Source organism: Aedes aegypti, chromosome 3, assembly GCF_002204515.2.
Source record: "Aedes aegypti strain LVP_AGWG chromosome 3, AaegL5.0 Primary Assembly, whole genome shotgun sequence".
Lineage (NCBI taxonomy): Eukaryota > Metazoa > Arthropoda > Insecta > Diptera > Culicidae > Aedes > Aedes aegypti.
In genome coordinates, this window is record NC_035109.1 from 346350471 (window position 1) to 346373438 (window position 22968).

The following is a 22968-nucleotide window of genomic DNA, read 5'->3' on the forward strand; positions in this document are numbered from 1 at the left end:
CTGATCCGAGGAGCTGCTGCTAATCGAGCGTCGGAAGCGCTCGAGTTTCCAGATTTCGACACGTGCCCGTGGATCCACTACCCGTTGCTGTTTGCGTTGAGGATTTCCCGTTTGACCATGGCAATCAAGTGATAACTTCCCGCAGTGCTATTCATCTGCCATCGGACCTTGTCAGGTCCTTCAAATTTGTGGTAAAGAGTTGAAGGAATAATATTTCCGACCTTATTAGATCTTATATTTCTCAATCAATCTCGCAGCTTCATACAAAATTTAATTTGTTATGAATAATTGACTAGTCGTGGACGCTGCTGCTGTGCCATCGGGGTGAGTGCTCAACATTTCATTTTAAAAGTACGGAGAATGAGACATGTAACGAAATTAGGGGAGATTTTGAAATAACTCAGTTGTTTATGAACCAATTATTACGATTTTAGTATCATTCGATCAGAAATATATGTACGCATCGTAAGTAATATATCCGATAAGTGAATTTTGTTGTTAAACTATTGAAAATTTGATAAATGTTGACCCCTTTCTTATCCAACCAATCACGTTCGAGCACTTTTCGACGGTGTCGCTTCCCACTATAAAAGCAAACGGGTCCCTGCTTCTTCCCTCAGTCTTCTTTTTGCGGTCGGACTGTGAACACGATCGGGCGAGTCATTCTCGCTTGGCTTTTGCACCCGCGTCACAGTCCAATTTGTGTCGTCGGAAGAGGAAGACGCAAGATTGATTTGCGGCGGCGATGACGATGGCTTGGGCGCTTCTCCGAGCGGCAAACTACTGCTGCTCGGAGAAGCGTCCAAGCCATCGTCGTCGCCGCCGCAAATTTATCCGCGCTCCCAGATTTCGAACCGTGATAAATTCAGCATCGGCGGTCAAGAAGCAAGCCCGTTAGGAGTTAATTACCAGAAGCCCCCAGAGTTGCTGATCCGAGGAGTAGCTGCTAATCGAGCGTCGGACTGGTGAAATCGCTCAAGCTTTCAAGAGTGAGCATCGTTTCCTGATTTCGACTTGTGCCCGGGGATCCAATACCCGTTGCTGTTGTGCGCCATCCACGTCACGAACCATTCAGCTGGTTCGTCGTATAAGCAAATTCCCCGTTTGACCATGGCAATCAACTGATAACATCCCGTAGTGCTATTTATCTGTAACCGTATCGAGGCTAAGAAAGCCATCGGCCCTTGTCAGGGCCATAATATTTGTGGAAAAGAGTTGAAGGAATAATATTTCCAACCTTATTACATCTTATATTCCTCAATTAATCTCGCAGCTTCGTACAAAATTTAATTTGTTATGAATAATTGATGGCACGACAATTTGAGACTATTCGTAGACGCTGCTGCAGTGCCGTCGGGGTGAGTGCTCAACATTTCACAACGATTGTAAACTAGAGTGGAATTTCCGACAGTGTCTTTGATTTGCCATATTTTATGAAAACACTTCGATTACGAAAATGATCACATGTAACAAAATTGCGACATGTTTAGAATGGTTTTGAAAAGAAATTCCCATTGAACAATTTTCATAATTTTGGCACCATGGATCAGAAATTTACCATCATATTAAAGAAAACTATTGATTATCAATAGCGAACTATTGAATATTTAGTAATTGTCAACCCTTTCATTCATGTTCGACCAATTTCTCACGCATTATCATTTTTCGCAATTATCAAGTAATTCTAAGTCCAACTCATTATTGGCACATATGCATTTCCCTGATTGGTCGATTAGAAAGAGAAGAGCACGAAGGGGAGGAGCATAATCTGCTAATCTAAGGGTATATAGCATGCTCCCTTCGTTGGATTCGGTTTCATTCCGTTTCGACTTCCGAGCTGGCACGAGCTCCTCCGATCCTGTGCAACGACGTCCGCACCTGCTAACCTCCAAGCTAGCGATCCAGCGTCTGGTGGTCGGTGGTCAAGAAGCAAGACCGTTAGGAGCTAAATTCCAGAAGCTGATCCGAAGAGAAAAGAGCAGCGAATCGAGCGTCGGACTTATGAAATCGCTCAAGATTTCAAGAGTGAGCATCGTTTCCAGATTTCGCCTTGTGCCCGGTGATCCACTACCCGTTGCTGTTGTGCGCCATCCACGGACCATGGCAATCAACTGATCAATCCCACAGTGCCAGTAGCGCAACCAGGATTTGGCTCTAGGGGGGGTTTTGTGAAGCTGAAGATTATGTGTTTTTGGTAAAATAAAACGGGTGTAAAAACTTTCGGGCTGAATAATTTAAAATTAGGCTGATACAAATATTAATTTTCTTTTACGTCACCCCCCCCCCCCTTCAAAAATCCGAAAATTTTGAAGGGGAGAAAAAAAAAGATTCATCTATTTTTTGGCATCAGTTGGGATTTTTTAATTTTCGAAGTAAAACACAGGTAAAATAAAGGTCCAGAGGACGATTGAAAAAAGTTGAACAACTATCGTTCAAAATAAAAATTCGAAAAAATAACTTTTTTTCTATTTTTATTTTTTTGTTCCTTATTTATTTTTATCCCCCCCCCCCCTCGTACATTTCAAGTGGACTCGGACATAAAAAAAAATAATATTTGTATCAGCCTTATTGCGAGATTACCATAAGAAAAAAATAACACCAAATGCAAACTTAAGCTTTTCTCTTCCATTCTGGGCATAAATTTTTTTATAAATTTACAAGTCTATTCAAAGAAAATCTTTTGTACCTGGTGAAGTTTTCCAAAATGCGTATTACATATCGCGTAGTTTGTTCGAAAGTTTATCCAAGCTACATATGGATGCGCGCACATACACTGTAAAGGATCAACCTCTGGCAACCAGGCCTGTATGAATACCCAATACTGTATGCATATTTTTATAACGACTTGGCTGTATTTTGCTAATGTCAAATGTGTTTACTTTGTTCTTTTATTACCAACCGCGAATTACAAGATTATGTTATCTCCCGAAGTAATATCTGGATTTTTAATCGAGTTTCTCCGTCCATCTGAAATCCCATTTTATACACACTTTTCAACTATCAGAATCTTTCAAGTACAAGTCGCAGTAATAAGCATTGCGACTGTCATTAGCAGTTTGTCGAGGGCAAATCAGCATTGTAGATATTGAAGCATTTCCATATTGTAGACGAATTTTCAGCTTAGCAATGGAATCACCATCTTCCAAATCTTCTAAAGAATTGCTTCTCCGGAAATTCACGTGCTATCTGGAGATCTTGAAATTTGCCAAATGCTGAGCCAACTAAAAGATATTTCAAAGCATCGAATTTTGCATCAAACAGCTTTTTGAACGGTATAGATATACAAACATATTTGCATGTTTGTTTGATACAAACTTCTCTTCGAAAATCTGTGGCTAATTTATCAGAAAAAGCTAGTAAACTACGTTTTTAACTCCTTCAAAAGTCTTCAAATTAGAGATCCACAACTCAAAACAACATAATTGTCAATACAACTTACTGGTCCAGTGTTTGTGGACTTTGGTGTTGAGTTTCAAAAATATATTTAAAATTTATTATAAAAAAAATCTGCTCTGGGGGGGGTTTTGACCCCCAAAACCCCCCCTTGGTTGCGCCACTGCACAGTGCTATTTATCTGTGACCGCATCGAGGCTAAGAAAGCCATCGGCCCTTGTCAGGGCCATCAAATTTGTGGAAAAGAGTTGAAAGAATAATATTTCCGACCTTATTACATCTTTTATTCCTCAATCAATCTCACAGTTTCGTACAAAATTTAATTTGTCATGAATAATTGATGGCACGGCAATTTGAGACTATTCTTGGACGCTGCTGCCGTCGGGGTGAGTGCTCAACATTTCACAACGATTGTAAACTAGAGTGGCATTTCCAACAGTGTCTTTGATTTGCCGAGCATTTCGATTATGAAAATGATCACATGTAACAAAATTGCGACATATTTAGAGTGGTTTTGAAGAGAAATTCTGATTGAAAAATTTTCATCATTTTGGCACGCATTAATCAGAAATTCACTTTCATACAAAAGAAAACTATTGATTATCAATAGCTAACTAGAGAATATTTAGTAAATGTCAAGCATTCCAACTATTCATGTTTGATCAATTTCTCACGCATTATCATTTTTCGCAATTTTCAAGTAATTCTAAGCCCAAAACATTATTGGCACATACCCATTTTCCAGATTGGTCGACTAGAAGAGAAGAGCACGAATGGGAGGAGCATCATCTGCTAATCTAAGGGTTTAAAGCATGCTTCCTTCGCCGGATTTGGTTTCATTCCATTTTCGCTTTCGAGCTGGTAAGAGTTCCCCGAACCTGCTTAGCGAGGAGCACCTCGTAGCCAGAAGCCTGCTGAGCTGTTGATCAGCATCTGGTTTATGAGATTTCGGCTCGTGATAAACTCATCTGTGGTGCAGTCAAGAATCAAGCCCGTTAGGCATCATTACTACTATTATTAGACAAATCGAGCTTTCGGCTTGTGGTATCGCACAAGATTTCAAACTTAAGCTACGTTTTCAGATTTCGATTTCAGCCGTGTGATCTAATACCTGTTGCTGATGTGTGCCATCCACACCACGAAACATTCACCTGGTTCGTCTTATAAGCAGAGAACTTATACAAATTTCTACACTTGCGTTGGGGATTCTTCGTTTAACCATGGCAATCAACTGATAACATCCTGTAGTGCGATTCATCTATGACAGCATCCGAGCTAACAATGCCTATGGCTCTTTTCAGGGCCACCAAATGTGTGTAAGAGAGTTAACAGAGTAATATTTCCGACTTTATTTATCACATTGCCAAGCGATGAATAATATTTCTCTCAAACCATAGGATCAATAAAGCGATGACTGAAGCTTTCATTATAATCCTCGAATAACTTCCTATAGACACATTGCTGTTAAATATTCTTTAATTAGAATTACTTTGATTTTGCTTCAGCATGCTGAACAAGCCTCAATCACTACTGTTCTTTCCAATGCTACCTTATATTTCATAGGAGGTTACTAATATAATTTCAAAATGATCATACAACCTGAAGTGAAATTTCACATTTTCATAGATAAATATGACGAATTCATCGGATAAAGATAATGTATATTTGGGACATGATTAAACGTACACTTGGCTGCAAATCGTTATATGCATAAATATTTACGAAAGTTTCGAGCACTGAAAACAGTATGAAGTCAAAACGAGCAACAAGAACGACATCAAATTCAGTTAAATTAACCATCGTGGTCCTACGTCACCAGTTCGTACAACCCCATAGGGATGTACCCTTATAGTTTTTACCATGTGCTTTTGACGTTTCGCGATCGGAGTGACTTTCGATTACAAAGGAAAGTGTAAAGCTCCGATAACACTCGTATGATTTGTTTACTCTTTCATTTCGGTTGCATCCACACTTTAAGTTGTCAGTCCTATCACGAAAAGTCCTCATGGATAGCCTTATAATTACAATTCCCAACATTAATTCAATATGGCGTGGGTGGGTACCAAAACGCGAAGTATCAAACAATGTTGGAAAGAGCCGAAATGTATACCGGATGACAGCCGTGTCAGTCCTCTAGTCTCACGCATCAGGAGAGCACACATATACACGCTAAGAAAATAAAATACTAGATAAGTTAAATACCATTCTAAAACCGTATTCGGTCTATTCACTCATTGGAATGTTTTAAAAAGAAATATGCATTGCTAGTATAAACGAATTTTATTTATGACCGTGCTTATCACAGGAATAATCCATGGGGCTGATAAAGAAGGAAAATTCAATGAATTTCATAAAAACTGATTTTATTTTATTTTGAAAATATGAGAACAAAATAACAAAATTGAAAGTGAAACAGAATGCTAATTTAATTGATAATATACCCAAGAAACATTTGCCTATTTTATAATCGTTTATAAAGCACATCTACATACTGAATAGTTGCTTTATTATATTACTTTGCAGCTGCTACGCACACATTGTTCAAGCAAATCTGGCGAAATTATTAGGCTACTTATCGTTTAGTGATTGTAATCATATATTGTAATGATGTTTATTCAGGTTTCACTTAGCCAAATAAGGACTGTTGATAAAACAATGCTAATTTAACAAACATCATTATTGCAGTTTAATTCAGCATAATGTTTAACAACATTTTAATTATTTCCATGTGAAGCCTTTGTTCAGGCGTTATTCACACAAATTTGGAGAAGTTATAGAGCGTGTCGTTATATATTGACTTTATTCTACAACTTAAAAATCACTTTATAAGCATTAATCGCAGCTTTTATTCAACTGCCACAAAATTAATTGAAAACAAATAAATGATCAAGAATCGCTTAACACCGTACTTCAAATGCAGTGTATACTTTTACCATGAATTAATAACCAATTCTAATAATTACCTGGATACTGGATTCAAACTCGAGACCTTCCCATCGTCAGCGGTATACCTTGCCATGTGTGCCATCCTTGAATTCATATATCAGCCTTCCAGTGCCCAATATAAACCTCTTTTAGCTGAATATTGATCATGCTTGAGCTTCTATTCAACAATGTCTAATCAATACGTGCTATGCTGATCAGGCCCATGACAACCATATACACGGTGTGTATATGGGAAAGGTTTATCACAAAAAAAAAGACATCACTAAATCTTTCACCATTCGAAAATATAGGTTTTTAGCTTTCATTTGACGTGTTCCCCAAAAAAATCCACCGAGAGATTCCGAACATTTTTTTTATTGTAAATTTTTGTTCTTTAGAACAAATTATTTTTAAAAGTAATCATTGTGAATGACAGTTTCATTTATCTTTAGTCCGATGAAAGCTTCAATTCCAAATGAAAGTTCATAAAATAAATATATATTAGGTTTTATTTTGTGAAAAATAAAACTGTCCTATGTAATTTTGAGAATTTGAAGAGCCATAGGATACTTATTGGATTAGATATGTTGATAGTTCGACTGTTGGACACTTATTAGGAATGTGGAAGTATATTGATCCGAGCACTGTTTCCTTTCATGGTTAGGAATACATTGAATTTCTTCATCTTTTTCTTCTGGCTGGCATTACACCTCTGCTGGGACATAGCTTGCTTCCCAGCTTAGAGTTCGTTGAGCACTTAGTTATTAATTGAGAGTTTTCTTTGCTGTGCATTTGTATTCTCTGTACAGGAACCAATCAACCATTTCTCGCATAACTTCTGATTTCGCCCTAAAAGCCATTGGTAACCATGTGTGTAGCTCATTGTTTCTGAGCATTTGAATGGATTTTCATGTTATTTCACAACGCTATGGGGAAGAAAGGATCATTATCTAGCTGCCCGTGATGTTGGTTTGGATGCCTATTCTTTCATTTGCTCAGAAACAACGAGCTACACACGTGGCTACCAATGGCTTTTAGGGCGTTATCTCAGAGTATGCGAGATTTGATCATGTGGTCTATGAGTTCCAGCTTGTTAGGTTATGTTTGTGCTGGAATGAGTTATCTGCGAATTCTCCCGGCAATCGTCTCATACACTGCGCGATAAAACTCATCGATGCCTCAGAAAGACTCAAAACTATTCTAACACTATAGTTTTGAGTCTTTCTGAGGCATCGATGAGTTTTATCGCGCAGTGTATGAGACGATTGCCGGGAGAAAGGTTTTTTTTTGTCACAATTTACTGTCTGTATTGCTTTATTATGAGGATCATAAAAAGTAGAATCGATCAACATTACAATAGCCTGCGAAAGGAAACGACATATGCTTAAATGCTCTATACCTCAAGCCTTAGCAAAAAGCTTCAAAAGAAGATATTTTCTGTTCAACCAAACTTTTAAAATAATTCCACCGTGAATGTGTTTTTTTGACAAGCATAGACAGCATTAACACAATCTTCACAATGACTGCAGTAATAAAAAAAACATAGGCAGCTTAAAAATATGGTTGATAAGTATTATGAGGTAGATTAACAAGTAAAATAACTGCAAGTTAAAGTTGATTTTTAAGACTTTCTTCCAAGAGTTTCCATATCTCGAAAAGATACCTTCCCGCTCGTGCACCCATCAGCAATTATGCTATCACAAGGTGATTGATCCATTGGATATTATATATTATTTTTGGAATTGGAAATTTATCTGGATTACTTACTTATATGTTCCACTTGCCCCAGGCTATCATCTACTAGCACATCAACCATTATACAAAATAAAAAAAACACAGTTTTCAACAGACTGAAGGATTTCACTTATTTTTGCACTACCAAATAAGTAAGTCAAGCATCCTCGTGTATCATATTAATTGTGAAAAAGATGAACATATCAACTCAGCAGCAAGTCTTATTTCTGCTTAAAAATGGTTTACAAGAGCTATAATTCGTATCAATCGTTTTCAGCTTGAATTTGTACGGAATTCAACACTGAAATATTTAATTGAAGGAAAAGCTACGTGAAATTGTTATGAATCACTTTTTTTTCAGGATGATTGGTTTGATCTCACCGGTCGAGAATATTTTTCTTACATACAATATACAAAAACATTAATGAACGATTCCGAAGCAAATTCTCAGTTAATAAGTATCCGAAGGACTCTAAGCTAAGACGCTGGATTTGTTCCAATAAGGATGTAATTCCAGACAAAAGAAGAAGAAAGTCATGTATTCTAACCATTAAAAGAAACAGTTATTCACTAGAAGTAATTAAACACTTAAATCAGAAAGCCGACTTGAATCAGAAAGCCGATACATCTCTCTGTGCAAATCTTGGTTTAAAGTCGTTTGCTGACATCTCAGCAAAAGTGACGTATGATGTCAATGGCACCCAAAGGTGCTGCTTAAATAAGCTTGATTTTTTTGCTGACTAATATGTAATATGAAGTTTTGTCTATTACAACACCTTATATATCTTTGTAATATCAACTTTCATTTGAATTTTAGGCTACCATCGAGCTTGAGAGAAAAAAAACTGCCTTTTACCAAGATTACATATAAAAATAATGTACTTTAAGGAACAAAAATTAAAATAAATAAAAATGTTCGGGATCCTTCGGTGGATTTTGTCAAATGAAAGCTTAAAAGCTATGTTTTCGAATGGTGAAAGATTTAGCGATGTCTATTTTTTTTGTGATAATATTGTTCTACCAGACACGCCGTGTATATATCGATACACAGTGTTCTTCGTAGCCAGGATGTCCCGGGCGATAAGTTAATATCGCCCACTGTCAGTTGTAAGAACTGACCATTATTTAGTTTAATTGTTTGATATGGTTTGATTACCAATTTTTGATATTGTTAAATCAGCTAATAATGTGCCGAAAAGTTGAAGCACATTCAACATTTCGATGGTTTTGGAAGGAGAGCAAACATTAAAAGGCATCCTGCAAGCCTCCAAGCAAGCAATCAGTGATTTGATTGCGACACTTGCTCGATTATGGATCATAAACATTAAACAAAACTTCGCATTCTGATTGCACTCTCGATTCAAATTACCCGAAAATGAGTAAATAAATGGAGATGTTGACTACGCTAAAAGTCGTCCCGTGCCATGGGCCTTGTGGTAACTAACTTACAGTGAAATAGACCGATACGCAATGTGACCTATGCACGATGGTGGACCGAGTAAGACTACTCGCCTCTCCTATGAAGTAGGTATGGTCAAGCTTATATGAGCCTCACGCATACAGAGATATACAACAGTCTTAGCCACATTATCACATCCCCTTTTCTTTCAAATAATTTATTTTATTTCGTTAATGATAGTTTTGTTTTATTACATTAAATAGTAAAACGTTAATACATGTGGATACTTAGCTTCATGGGCTGTATATTTCCTTCGGCTTGGGTGTTCGTGCCGACCGTCGCAGTTGTACTGAAGGCAGCAACGATTCACATGGTTCCGGTACCGAATGTGAGACTACAGCACCGTCATGTGATTCTTCATCGATATTTGGATCAACGCATGTGGTGGGCAATGACCGATCATCCAAATTCGTGTCCGGGTCATTGACCGTTATTGGCACTGGATCAGAGACCGTTTTCAAGTGAGATGTGTTTCGATCGTATGTTTTACCAGTTTCCATAGATTGAACGATTACGTTGGATCCTTGTCTGTTCACAACCAAGAATTTCTCCTTATGGAAATTGGTCGACAGCTTGTTCGTAGGACAAAGGTTTTTCATGAGAACTGTGTCGCCAATCGAGATAGTGCTCGGTTTTGCTCTGCGCTTCACATCCTCCCACCGTTTTCCCATAATTTTTCTCTCATGATCCTGATCTCTAAAGTCACTACTAGGAGGCATGGTCTGAAGATCGTCGATACAAGGAAGTTTGGTGCGTAATTTCCGATTCTGCAGAAGCTCACTAGGGGCTTTACCAGTAACTGTATGCGGAGTGTTGTTGTACAGTTCTAGATAACTGTTGAGTTCCGCTTTCCAATCATCGTACAATGCATTCGCAATTTTCATTCTTTTCAACAGCGACCTGTTCTGGCGTTCAACTTCCCCATTGGCCTGGGGCCAGTACGGTGACGTATGGTTGAGATGAATGCCATTTGCTTTGCAAAACTCTTCAAATTCGCAAGATACAAATTGTTTTGCATTGTCTAGCGTGATTGTTCTAGGTGGCCCCCAGATCCGAAAAATACGTCTTAAGCGTCTGATAGTCTCCTGTGCTGTTATTTTACTCATCACCTCTAGTTCCATGTAACGACTGTAATAATCGATGACTACCAGAATATATTCAGCGGATGGCATTGGTCCCAGGAAATCTATCGCTATATCAACCCACGGACGGTCGGGCAATTGACGTCGCATCATCGGCTCTGGTGGATCGGGAAGCTGAACCAAGCGACAACCCTCGCATGATTCACATGTATCTACTGCAGATTGATCTATACCAGGCCACCAGCATCTTTCTCGCAAACGACGCTTCATCAGGGACTGTCCAGGATGCCCCTCATGTGCTAGCTGCAGCATTCTAGACCGCAGGCTTTTCGGTATAACGAGCTTGGATCCACGCAAGATGAGTGAATTCACATATGTAAATTCGTTACGAAACGGATTATACTGTTTTAAATCTTCATTATTCCATGAATCGTTTACGATACATGCTCTAAGCTTTTGCATCTCCTGATCCGATGCTGTAGCCTGAATAACTTCTTCGATATCTACTGCAGCAGCCTCTTGGATAGTTCGAATAAAGATTTCAGCTTCTGGATCGAAATCATCTTGATTCAAAGGTTTTACCAAGGTGGACAACGATTCCGCTAAGACACGCCGAATGAAAACGTCACATTCTTCCGTCCAATGAGTATCAGGGACGTGAGCTCCAAGTCTAGAAAATGTATCTGCTAAGTTAGCAGAACCTTTACGATAAACAACCTGTGAACAATTATCAGAATAAGATTCTATACTATACACAAATGTTTTAAATCTAAGCAAACCCTTACTTTGAACTTGAATGCTTGAATTCTCAGCATCCAACGCTCAATTCTTGCCGTTGGTCTTGAATTCGCCGTAAAAAGAGTTTCCAACGGTCTATGGTCTGTCTCCAGCTCAAAATGTATTCCAAGAAGATACATTCTGAAGCGCTCGACTCCCCACACAATTCCAAGAGCTTCCTTTTCGATCGGCGGGTACTTTTTCTCGGTTTCTGAGAGGCTTTTTGAGGCATATCCAATAACCCTAGGCTGATTGTTCTTAAACTGCAATAATACAGCGCCTAGCCCTACTCCTGATGCATCGGTGATTAGTAATGTTCGATCTTTAGGGTCGTAATACCCTAAGTGCTGGATAGATCCTATTATTCGCTTAAGTTGATCGAATGACTCCTGATGCTCTTGCTTCCAATCAAACGGGGTCTCCAGCTTGAGTAACTTCCGTAAAGGATAGTTCACAGTTGCCAAATTTGGAATGAAACGCGACACGTATGTCACTAAGCCGAGAAAGCTCCTCAGCTCTTCTTTTGTTTGTGGAGCTCTGAAGTGTAGTATAGCCTGAACTTTTTCATCCGCCGGTGCCACTCCCTCTGGTGAAAGTCTATGACCCAAGAAAGAAATCTCCGTTTGCTTGAACTTGCACTTGTGGATATTCAATAGAATACCATACCGGTTCAAAACGCTCAATGTATGTTTCACTGCCAAATCGTGTTCTTCCTCCGTGGACCCAAAAATCAGGATGTCATCGATAAATACTACTGTGTTTTTACACTCTGCAAGAATGCTTTCCATCAGATTTTGGAACAGTTCCGGGGCACAGTTTACCCCAAAGAGAAGTCGTTTGTAACGATACAAACCCCAATTTGTAATAAACGTGGTTACATCACGACTATCCTCCGACAATTCCACTTGGTGAAAAGCTTGTCTAATGTTTAACGTCGTGAAAAGTTTCGCATCTCGAAATTTCGGCAACATGTCGTCAAAGACCGGCAAGGGATGGTTGAGCCTTTGGATAGCCTGATTGGCTCTTCGCATATCTACACAGAGCCTTAGCTCACCGTTGTCCTTCATGATTGGAACCAACGGTGATACCCATGACGTCGGTTGGGTAACCTTCTCTATTATATCCAACTGTAACAACTCTTTCAGCTTAGCTTCAACTTGCTGCAGCAGTGGTATAGGGCAGCGACGGAGAGGTTGGATAACAGGCGAAACTGATCTATCGATTGGCAAACTTAGCGTTATTCCTTTCATCTTAGGGAATGGTTCTTTCATCGTGTCGACTCTGGAGATCAACGCATCTTTCGAACTAGGCAAACCAATTTGTAGTACTCCAATATGTTGAGCGGTTATCTTACCCAGCAAGGGTTGCTGGCCTTTTTCGATCACGTAAAAAGAGGCACTCGTTTTCAAAAGCTTCCCGCCATCGTTGATTTCCAGATCAGCATCAAAAACAGTGATTAGGTTCAATGGAACACGCCCATAAGCCAAAAACCGTTTATCGTGATCAAATCTTTCATTTCGGATGTTGACGTCTTGCAGCTTCATTATTTCCCATGTTGTGTCGTCGATCAAATTATGCTTAGATCTCGAATCAATGAGCATGGTAACATCAACTCCCCCAATACAACACGTTATCAACTCATCGGATTCTCCAACATTGTATACCGGAAACTCTTCACGTTTTGGTTCCTTATTTTGCTGATCATCGATTTGGTACACTGGTCGAGAGTAGGATCGAGGATACTTAGATTGATGAGAGGGGCCTTGACTATTCACAATAGTAGCTTTTCGCTTTCGATCGAATGTTCCCTAATAAATATGAGGTAAAGGTATAACAACTTTAAAATTTTCCTTGCTTGTTATCAATATAAAAATACCTACACTGTTAAATGAGCTTTTAGTTTTGCAAACCGTTTGAAAATGTCCAATTTTCTTGCACCGCAGGCACGTTTTATTCAATGCCGGACAATGGACAGCTTCTCTATGTCGAGTGTATCCACAACGCAGGCACCTTGGATTTGCCCCGTACTTTTTGGCTGAACTTTCGTAAAGTCGATTGACCCTATCGATTTGCTCATAGGGGCGATTGGCTAGACTTCCGATCGGTTTTGGGTTCATTTTCGACGATTGGTATCTAACAGATTGGTACGCGTTGATTATTTTGATTGCTTCATCGAGAGTTATGTGTTCTTTTTCCAGTAATTTTTGACGCAGGTCTCCGGAGGCATATTGTATGATTTTATCGATTACCGCAATTTGTCTACTCTCAGTTGCGGTCATTCCAAACGAGCACTTTTCAGCCCTCTGCTGGACTCTGAGAGCAAATTTTTCAATGGATTCGGCGTCACTGGGTGCCATTGACCAAAAAAGAAACCTTTCAAAGCTGTCGTGGTGTTTTGGAGAGAAATATTGGCTCAATTTATCTTTCATTGACATGTACGGATCTTGCAATGGATCATCTTGTTCGTCACACCCAGGAATCCCATAGAAAGCACTCTGCAATTCTAAGCCGCCCATAGCAAGCAATTGCATTTTACGGCTTGGGCCATCCGTGATGTTCGAAGCTGCCATAACGGTTTCGAACCACCTAATCCATGATCCCCAAGCATTGCGTACTTCTGATTGCGGTAAATGTTTAAATTTGAAGTGTGGAAGATTGTACGATGCCGGACTGAACGGGGATAAATGTTGCTGGATTATCGGCCCATTTGAACCATTCGAGACATCCCTCTCAGTTTGATTCGGATCATCCATGGTGACGAAAGCTGTGAACAATTTTTCAATAATGTTTACAACACTTGCTCAGATTTGTGTCACTCGAAGCCTCATGTCAGAATCTAATAGTACCATTTGGTTACATTTTCATACAATAGTCGAGAATTTAGTATTTACTATCATACGCAACATCGAAGAGCGCACATCATTACTTTTTTTTGTGTCATCTAAGACCAATGTACAACTTTTTATAACTTTTTATTTTTATTTTGTGTATCTTTCGCATCATCCAAGAGCAATGTTCTCAAAACATTCTTTATTGGTTATTTCATATCAGTTTCGCATCATCCAAGAGCACACAACATATATTCGCATCATCCAAGAGCCAGATTTTAATAAACATTAGTTTTATTTAACTTTTGTATCATCTTATAGCGCACATCATTCATTCACATCATTCAAGAGTGACGTGCTCACTTTTTATTCCATGTAACTCCCGCATCATCCAAGAGCGCACATCATCCGCATCATCCAAGAGCGACATTCTCTAAATTAAATTGATTTTGCAACATACGTATCATTCAATAACGCACATCATTCATTCGTGTCAATCACGACCATTATTTACATTTTTTTTCTTCATTTAAACAAACATTCGCATCATCTAAGAGCGACCTTCAATAATCACAATGACAATAGTTCAACATTCAAAACCGTGTGCAAAGTCAATCAAGAATTTCATAGTTATTTTCGATGTATTCCCTCAATAGATCCTCGCAACATTCCAAAAGCTTTGATCTATTCAAACCAATTTTCCTCCGTTAGTGTTACTTCCAACATATCTTTTAAAAGCTGGTGCTAACCAATGCACTTGAATTTATTTGCCAACTTTTCTTTTTATAGCTGGTGCTAACCAGCGTAAGTGAATTTACTGCTGTTCCACACAATCAGTTTTGTGTTGGTAGCTTCAACATCATATTACATATACCATCTCAATATGTTTTTACAACCCAAATCACACGACAAAACATAACCTCACTTTTTCTGTTCTCCCATGTTGCTATTAATTGATATGTCTCAGCCATTTTTCGGATAAAGGGTACCTACCTTGGTCATGCTGACTGATTTCTTTGCAGATTTGCACGCATTATATATGGTATTACTTTTGACTTACCACAATTTAACACATTCCTTAGCTGTACAGAAGCAAACAACTCATCTTCACACCAAACATTCCAAAATCTCACTTCCATTTTTCTCACTCTTCTGACCTCACCTTTCCCGCACACGTAGATTAAACTTGCAAACAATCATGCCGTAAATAATACTGCCACACACACCAAACACTACCGATGCCAATACAGTCCAAGATGTAGCATTATTTCACGATAAAGGTTATTCACCACCAACATCTACCCAGCCATTATTCCTTTAGCGACTCAACACACACCAGGATGCTATCAGTGCTAGTCTGATTTTTTTTTTTTACATGCATTAACACGCGGAGGCTCGGTTCACTTTTTTCAGCATTTTTCCAACATGGCGGACTTGGCGTCATTTCAATTTCGAACAAATTCAATGAATCAGCTTTTTCCCGACGCTATCAGCCACAGCCTTGTATTTTTTTTTCTTTTCTTCAGAACTGCTTTTCGTTTTATTTTAATTTTATTCACTTTAACTCACGATTAATGAGAATTTCAGTCCAAGCCAAACCAAACAATGTATCCTATGTAGATTCTGACATGATCACGCTTATTTCTTCTCTCTTTTTTTTACCTTGGTTAATTGAAACTTGGAATAAAAATCACTCAAATCACTCGCAAATCGCTTCTGTAAATAAATTTAAATTATCAACACTGCACCAGATCCCATCTTTTTCGCCATCTTGTGGTAACTAACTTACAGTGAAATAGACCGATACGCAATGTGACCTATGCACGATGGTGGACCGAGTAAGACTACTCGCCTCTCCTATGAAGTAGGTATGGTCAAGCTTATATGAGCCTCACGCATACAGAGATATACAACAGTCTTAGCCACATTATCACAGGCCTGATGCAGTAGAAGCATTAGCCGTAGAATGCTAATGTCGCGACTATTCGTGAGACCAACATCTAGTTTGCCACGCTCTGACAGCTTGAGTACCGGGTCTAGAAGTATCAAATCATATTTTTCAACCATAATAAAACATCAGCTACAACATGGCACTAAACAAACAATCAAAAACATCAATAGTAAGTATTAATAAAATAATTCTGTTTTGTGATAACAGCGCCACTAGCGTTCTATTACTTATATTTCTATTCCTGATGTTGATCAACAACTGAACAAGCGCCTTACTTCTGCTGATGCAAGCTGTATTCAGTCGGCTATTTATAGCGCACAGTGAGAAAATTTATGTCAATGCTGGTCAAAAATAAAGTTTATTCACAAAGCAAAAACAGTCTGAAATGATTAATCGAATTTCATAACTTGTTAAAACTTTAATTTAATTGTTCATCTAACCATAGGGTTTATTCACAAATTTCATAACGCCAAAAATGGCCATTTTCGACACCCACCCACCCCCTCGTAACGCTTTTTGTATGAATATTTTACAAGTTTTGTATGAGCCGTAACACCATGAGGACACCCACCCACCCCCTTCGGCGTTATGAAATTTGTGAATGGGCCCATACTAAAATCCCTTTATTTCATATATTATATTTTTATTAGGTTAATATTTTAATCATTTGTCGTATTTTTTCTATCTTTTAAGCATTATAGAAATATAAAATATATTTCAATCATTTGTATGTTATATGTGCCCTTTTTGTTTTCCAAAATCAAGTTGAGATCCCCATGTACCGGACAGCACCCAATACCGGACATCGTTAGGGCTTGTTCACAAATTTCATAACGCTGAAAGGGGTGGGTGTTTGTTCTGCTGGTGTTACGGCTCATACAAATGTCGTTTTCGTTTTTAAACCTGGGTTAGTGTTAACCTGACTCCAGAATAAAAAAACGTTTTCAGGTTAATCTGTCAAACCTTGTGTTGGTGTGCGTTCCTTCACGCAGAGCTGTATTGTCAATATTGACTTCGCAGCACCAATCTGGAGTTCGTCGGTTGGACTTCCGAAGCGAAGTTTTGAACGAACTAACTGTCATTGCTCTGCCGGCTCGGCTTTTATCTCGACTGTTTTTGAAAACAGTCCAACATCACGTCGACTGAGGAAGTTTCACTACAACGGAAGATTTGTCAGTTCGAGCGCGCCAAAATCCTTCCGATTGAAAATGTGTTGGCGGTGCTTAAGGTGCAACTGTTTGCTATCCATAAATGATTATCAATTTTGCAGTTTTCGGGGTGTGATATCGGTTCTACCAGACAGAGATGAACTGAAAGTGTATCAACATGCCTGTTGCTAGCAAGCATATGATCCGATAGATCACTGAATGACCAATATGATATAAAATAGAAATATTTTCATTTCAACGATAGTTTGAACATAGATTGTTCATGGATGCCACTATGAGTCTATCGTGTGTTACCTTAAGTTCGTTGATAAAGAAGAGGAAAATGAGCGAAGTTCTCTTTCTGAATTTTATCGGGATGCACAATACTCTCGGCAAGCATCGTAGATAAATTTACGACGCGTGCTGTAAAAATCATCATTCTGCAACTTGTTCCATAAACTACTATTTCGTATCCGTTTCCAAAACTGCGCAAATCTCAATAATTTCAGCTGTTGCTTTTTACAGGCGGAAATTTCGTCGAAATTAGAATAAAATAATTCTGTACTCAAATCAAATGCATATACCGTAATCCGGGGGCATATTGATCACATCGCAAGGCACGTTTCACAACTTTTTGTTATGCCATCCTTTGGAATCTCCATAACTCGATATCCAAGAGACCATCGACTTATAGAATTATCGAGTTATAGACTATACGGACACAATCCCAAAATCAAAGGAACAAATTTCTGTATTTCCAATACATTAATGATCACATCCTTAAGAAGGCAATATTATTTTGGTAATAGTATTTTAAAAACTATTATTTGAAAACTTTTTTTTTGTAAAATCACGTTACTTTACTGACAATCAATAATTTTATTTGTTAATGTTTTGAACTTTTATTACAACTTACAACACGGAGAAAAATGAGCATAGTTTGAAACAACCAAAATTTTGGTTGATTTTCAAACTCGTATTTTAGTTGTTTCTAACTATTGTTTTGTTGTTTCAAAACTATGCCATTAGTTTGAAACAACCTAAATGTTTGGGTGATTTTTACTCAAAATTTTTGTCATGTCAACAAAAAAATAAGCTTGCTTCAAAGTAAGTAATTAGTTGTTTCAATCTAAAGTCCAGTTTGTTTTTACCACATTTCAATTTGTTCAGAGCTGTGAGATTCAAACTACAATTCTAGTTTATCTCAACAAAAACACTGTGTTAATATAAATCGATAATTTGTTTGAAGAAAATACAAACCAGAACAAAGGTTAAATCAACCCCAATTTGTAGTTTGTACAGAGCAGGCTTCAATTTCCATTGCCTCATCATGGTTTATTCGACTTGTTATGTTTAATTCGTGTTGAAGAATAGCGTGCTCTGATCCAAAATTAGAATAATTATTGAAGTTTGAGGAAAAACCAAAAACAAATTGCTTTCATGTAAGTAGTGTTTGTTGGGCAGAGGTGGACACACCACAACGCAGAACAGGGTCACCGAAGCGGAACGCGGAACCAGGATTTCGGTAGGAAAGAAAACAACTACAAATCAACTACTTTACGCAACGAGAAAGCTTTAATAAACACGTCTGAACGGATTGCCCGGATAAAAAATACAATACAAAAACAATATAGCGTATTGCAACAGTACCATTCAATATATTGGAAATACAATACAGTATATTGTACAATGACAATACAATTACAGTACAATATATTGTTTTGAACAGTTCACTGTATTGTATATGAGATTTTGGCAATATAATGTATGGGTGGTTAAGTATCGTAACAATACAAATATAGATATTTTCTCATACAAACATTTTGAAAATACAATACGATATATTGTTCATGTATTGTCTTGATTAGCAATTCGTGTATTGTTGTACAATACAAAAACAATTCAACGAACTGTATCATGATTGCATTCGTCGTTACAGCTAATGTCAAGTGACTTCTAAAAAACTACTTATTTTTACTTTTTGAATATTTTTCACCCAACATTTCTTGCTTTCTGAACTTGTTTTGTTTATTTTTTTCAGCAAAGCTACATAGAAAAAAGCAACAGTTGTTTTACTCGAAAATAGGAATTTGACCAAAATTGTAAGGTATAAAACCAATTAAAAACAATACAATGTTCTGTTATAATATATTATATTGTTTTTGAATTGTTTATCCAAACAAGAATAATATTGCTTCGACATTCACTTACAATACGCTGTATTGTATCCAATACGTTATATTGTACATTAATGGTTTATTCCATTCACTGAATGATACGTTTTTATCCGGGTGAACATCACTTTACGGATGAATGGTAAACTTTCCATTCTCCCTCTCTTCCTTTGCTATTTGGCTCGCTCGCCGACTGCCCTACCGGCGCATGCGTCATTCGCCATTCTCTACACATCAGTTTTGCCGCTTTGCTTACGAGGCACAACCATTGCATACTCCAACACTCCTCCTCAATGTTGTCCTCGTACTCGTCCGCATCCTCACTGCCTTCCATGCCAGGTTGATCTCCTCCTGCTTCAAACAACGTAATCAACCAACCGGCCAGGTCGTACTCCACGATTACTCCTCCTGGATCGCCGAACTTCCCTCCAGTTATCAGCATCCGAATCCGGGCTTCCACTGTTGGACTCCGCCACATGTAGCGGCTCCACTTCCTCGCTTGAAGTGTTCGCATCGAAGTATTCTTCTTCTTCACGTTCTTCGGCTCTATTCTGCTTCTTCTCCGAATACCAGCTCACCACACTGACTGGTGAACTTCTTCCCTTCGTTGTCTTCTTCTCGCCCATTATCGGCCGCTGGCCCTCTACTTTCTTCTCAACCTTCGTTAGCTTCAGCCGATACAATGACCCCGACTTTTCACCAATTACCACTTTCTTACCAGATGCATCGCAAATATCGCAACCATCTTTCTTAAATTTCACCGAAAACTCTTTCGCCGTCAATTTGTCCACTGACACGAGTCCACTCGCCAACGACGGAACGTACAACACATCGGTAAGTTTTATCTCCACTTCACTTCCGGTTCCGTCCACACCGTACACAAACCCATAGCCACAGCCGGCGGCGGTAACCACTTTACCGTTCGCCAATATAACGCTTTGACCTTGTCCTTCTCTTAGCGACTTGAACACTTTGAAAAAGTTTCTGTCACTCGTCATGTGCCGACTTGCTCCACTGTCAATGTACCAGCACTTTTGCTGATCCACTCCAGCCATAAAACACACACTGGCACCACAATTTTCGTCCATAGCTTGTCTCGCGTATTGCCGCACACGCACTCTGTCGTCCGGCTTCTTCTTATCTTCGCACTCTCGTTCTAGCTCCTGCTTCGCTAGCAAAAATGAACGACAGTTGCGACGCAAATGACCGGGCTTGTCGCAAAAGTAGCATTTCCTCACCGGCGTTCTATCGTTGTGTCCACCCACGCTTTGCACATCGTTTCGCACAACAACACTTTTCATCGCTTTCGATTCACATGTTTCGCCGGAACGCTCTCTCCGACGTTCAAACTCATCGATCAGCTTCGATTTCACAAGCTGCATCGTTATATCCGCATCGGCACGACTCTCTAGGGCCGTCACCAATGTTCCGTAGGAGTCGGGCAAGCTACGCAGGATCATCGCAATCCGCAGCGACTCTTCCAGCGGTTGCCCCGCATTCGACAAACGATCGAACAAATCGTCCAACACCACCAGATGACTCTCAAGGTCACCTTCTTCCGCGAGATTTAACGAGCACAGTTTCTTCAACAAAGACACACGCGACGTTACCGTGTTCTTCTCGTGATAAACTTTCAATCCATCCCAGAAAGCTTTCGCACTGTTCGCATTTTTAACCAAACCGAACTGATTATCGTCTATACACAATCCGATAGTGGCACGAGCTTTCCGGTCGTCCTTCGTCCACTGATCGGTCACTACAGCCGGCCTCGCATCACCGACCACATACCACAGCTCCTCCCTGGTCAGGAGCATCTCCATCCGGAACTTCCATATTTGCCAGTTCTGATTGTTCAGTCTGGCAAACGCAAACTTGTTCACATCCGCCATTTTGTCCACGCAAAATCACCACTGCGGAGAAAAACAACTCACACTCACACAAGGCGTGATCACTTTCGCTCTCTCGGAACCTTTTTCCTATGTAATCCGGAACCTTCCCTTCGGCACTGCTGGGCCAATAACCTCTTGGGCAGAGGTGGACACACCACAACGCAGAACAGGGTCACCGAAGCGGAACGCGGAACCAGGATTTCGGTAGGAAAGAAAACAACTACAAATCAACTACTTTACGCAACGAGAAAGCTTTAATAAACACGTCTGAACGGATTGAACATCACTTTACGGATGAATGGTAAACTTTCCATTCTCCCTCTCTTCCTTTGCTATTTGGCTCGCTCGCCGACTGCCCTACCGGCGCATGCGTCATTCGCCATTCTCTACACATCAGTTTTGCCGCTTTGCTTACGAGGCACAACCATTGCATACTCCAACAGTGTTTAGCTCGCTAGCCAAAATTGTATTCGATAATAGTAAATTTAAATGACACCAATTCGAGGTAAAACACGTGAAAGTGCCGGCCAATTAATTTTACCCTGAACCTTGAACAAGGTTGGTTGCATAATATTTTGTTTTATTTTGATATGAATGTTTATGTTTTTCGATTGCATTTCAGATGAGAACAACATTTCCCATAAAGGCCGACGGGGCATCACACATTAAATTTCTCATGTAAACTCATGTTGAAATCAAAATTAATGTTTTTACGCTCTCATTATAAGTTTTTATGCCGATTTAAAAATAAAATGATGAAGAAGTATCGATTTTGCATAATCATTTACAAAAAAAAACAAAAGATGGAGGGAACGCTGTTCAATAAACATGTTCATTGTTTGATTCAAACAACAAAGTTAGTTGATTCAATCCAAATATTGGTCAATCCAAACTATTCGATTTGTTTGAAACAATCATAATTTTGGTTTGTTTTAGGAACTGTCAAAATGAAACAACAAATTGAATGGTTATTGCAAATAAATTTTGGTTGAATTTAACTGGAAGGTCTCTACAGCATTTACTTTAAATTTTAGTTTATTTCAACCAACGCGCTGAGTAAAAGCAAGCTAACTTTTTTTTTGTGCCAAATTCAAAGTGAAGTTTTGGTTGAAATAAACTAAAGTTTGCTTGTCTTTACCATATTTTTTTCTCCGTGAAGGATTTATTCCTCCAAACCTTCAACCTCCAAACAAGAACTAGTATTTTAAAATAAATATCGAGTTATGGAGACATTTACCTCTAACGTGACAGCGACTAGTGGAGATATCGAGTTACGGAAATATCGACCTAAGGAGAGCACGATGTAAAGAAATTCGAAGTTACCGATAAATCCATCTATTTATAGCATATATCGAGTTGTGGAGAGTCGACTGTAGTTCAAAATCATCATTAGATGTTTATAAAGTAGAAAATATGACATGTCTTTGATGTCAACGAAACATTAAACAACTAATCTGTAGACGAATTCCGGCGCGTATTTTCTTCGAAGAAATTGTTCGCTGGAATTTACCTACTAATCATTCCAGTGATCAATTTGACCCCGGATTACGGTACATACTACCTTTTTATCCATACCATGTAGTTCACCACGTCATTCATAAAATTGCC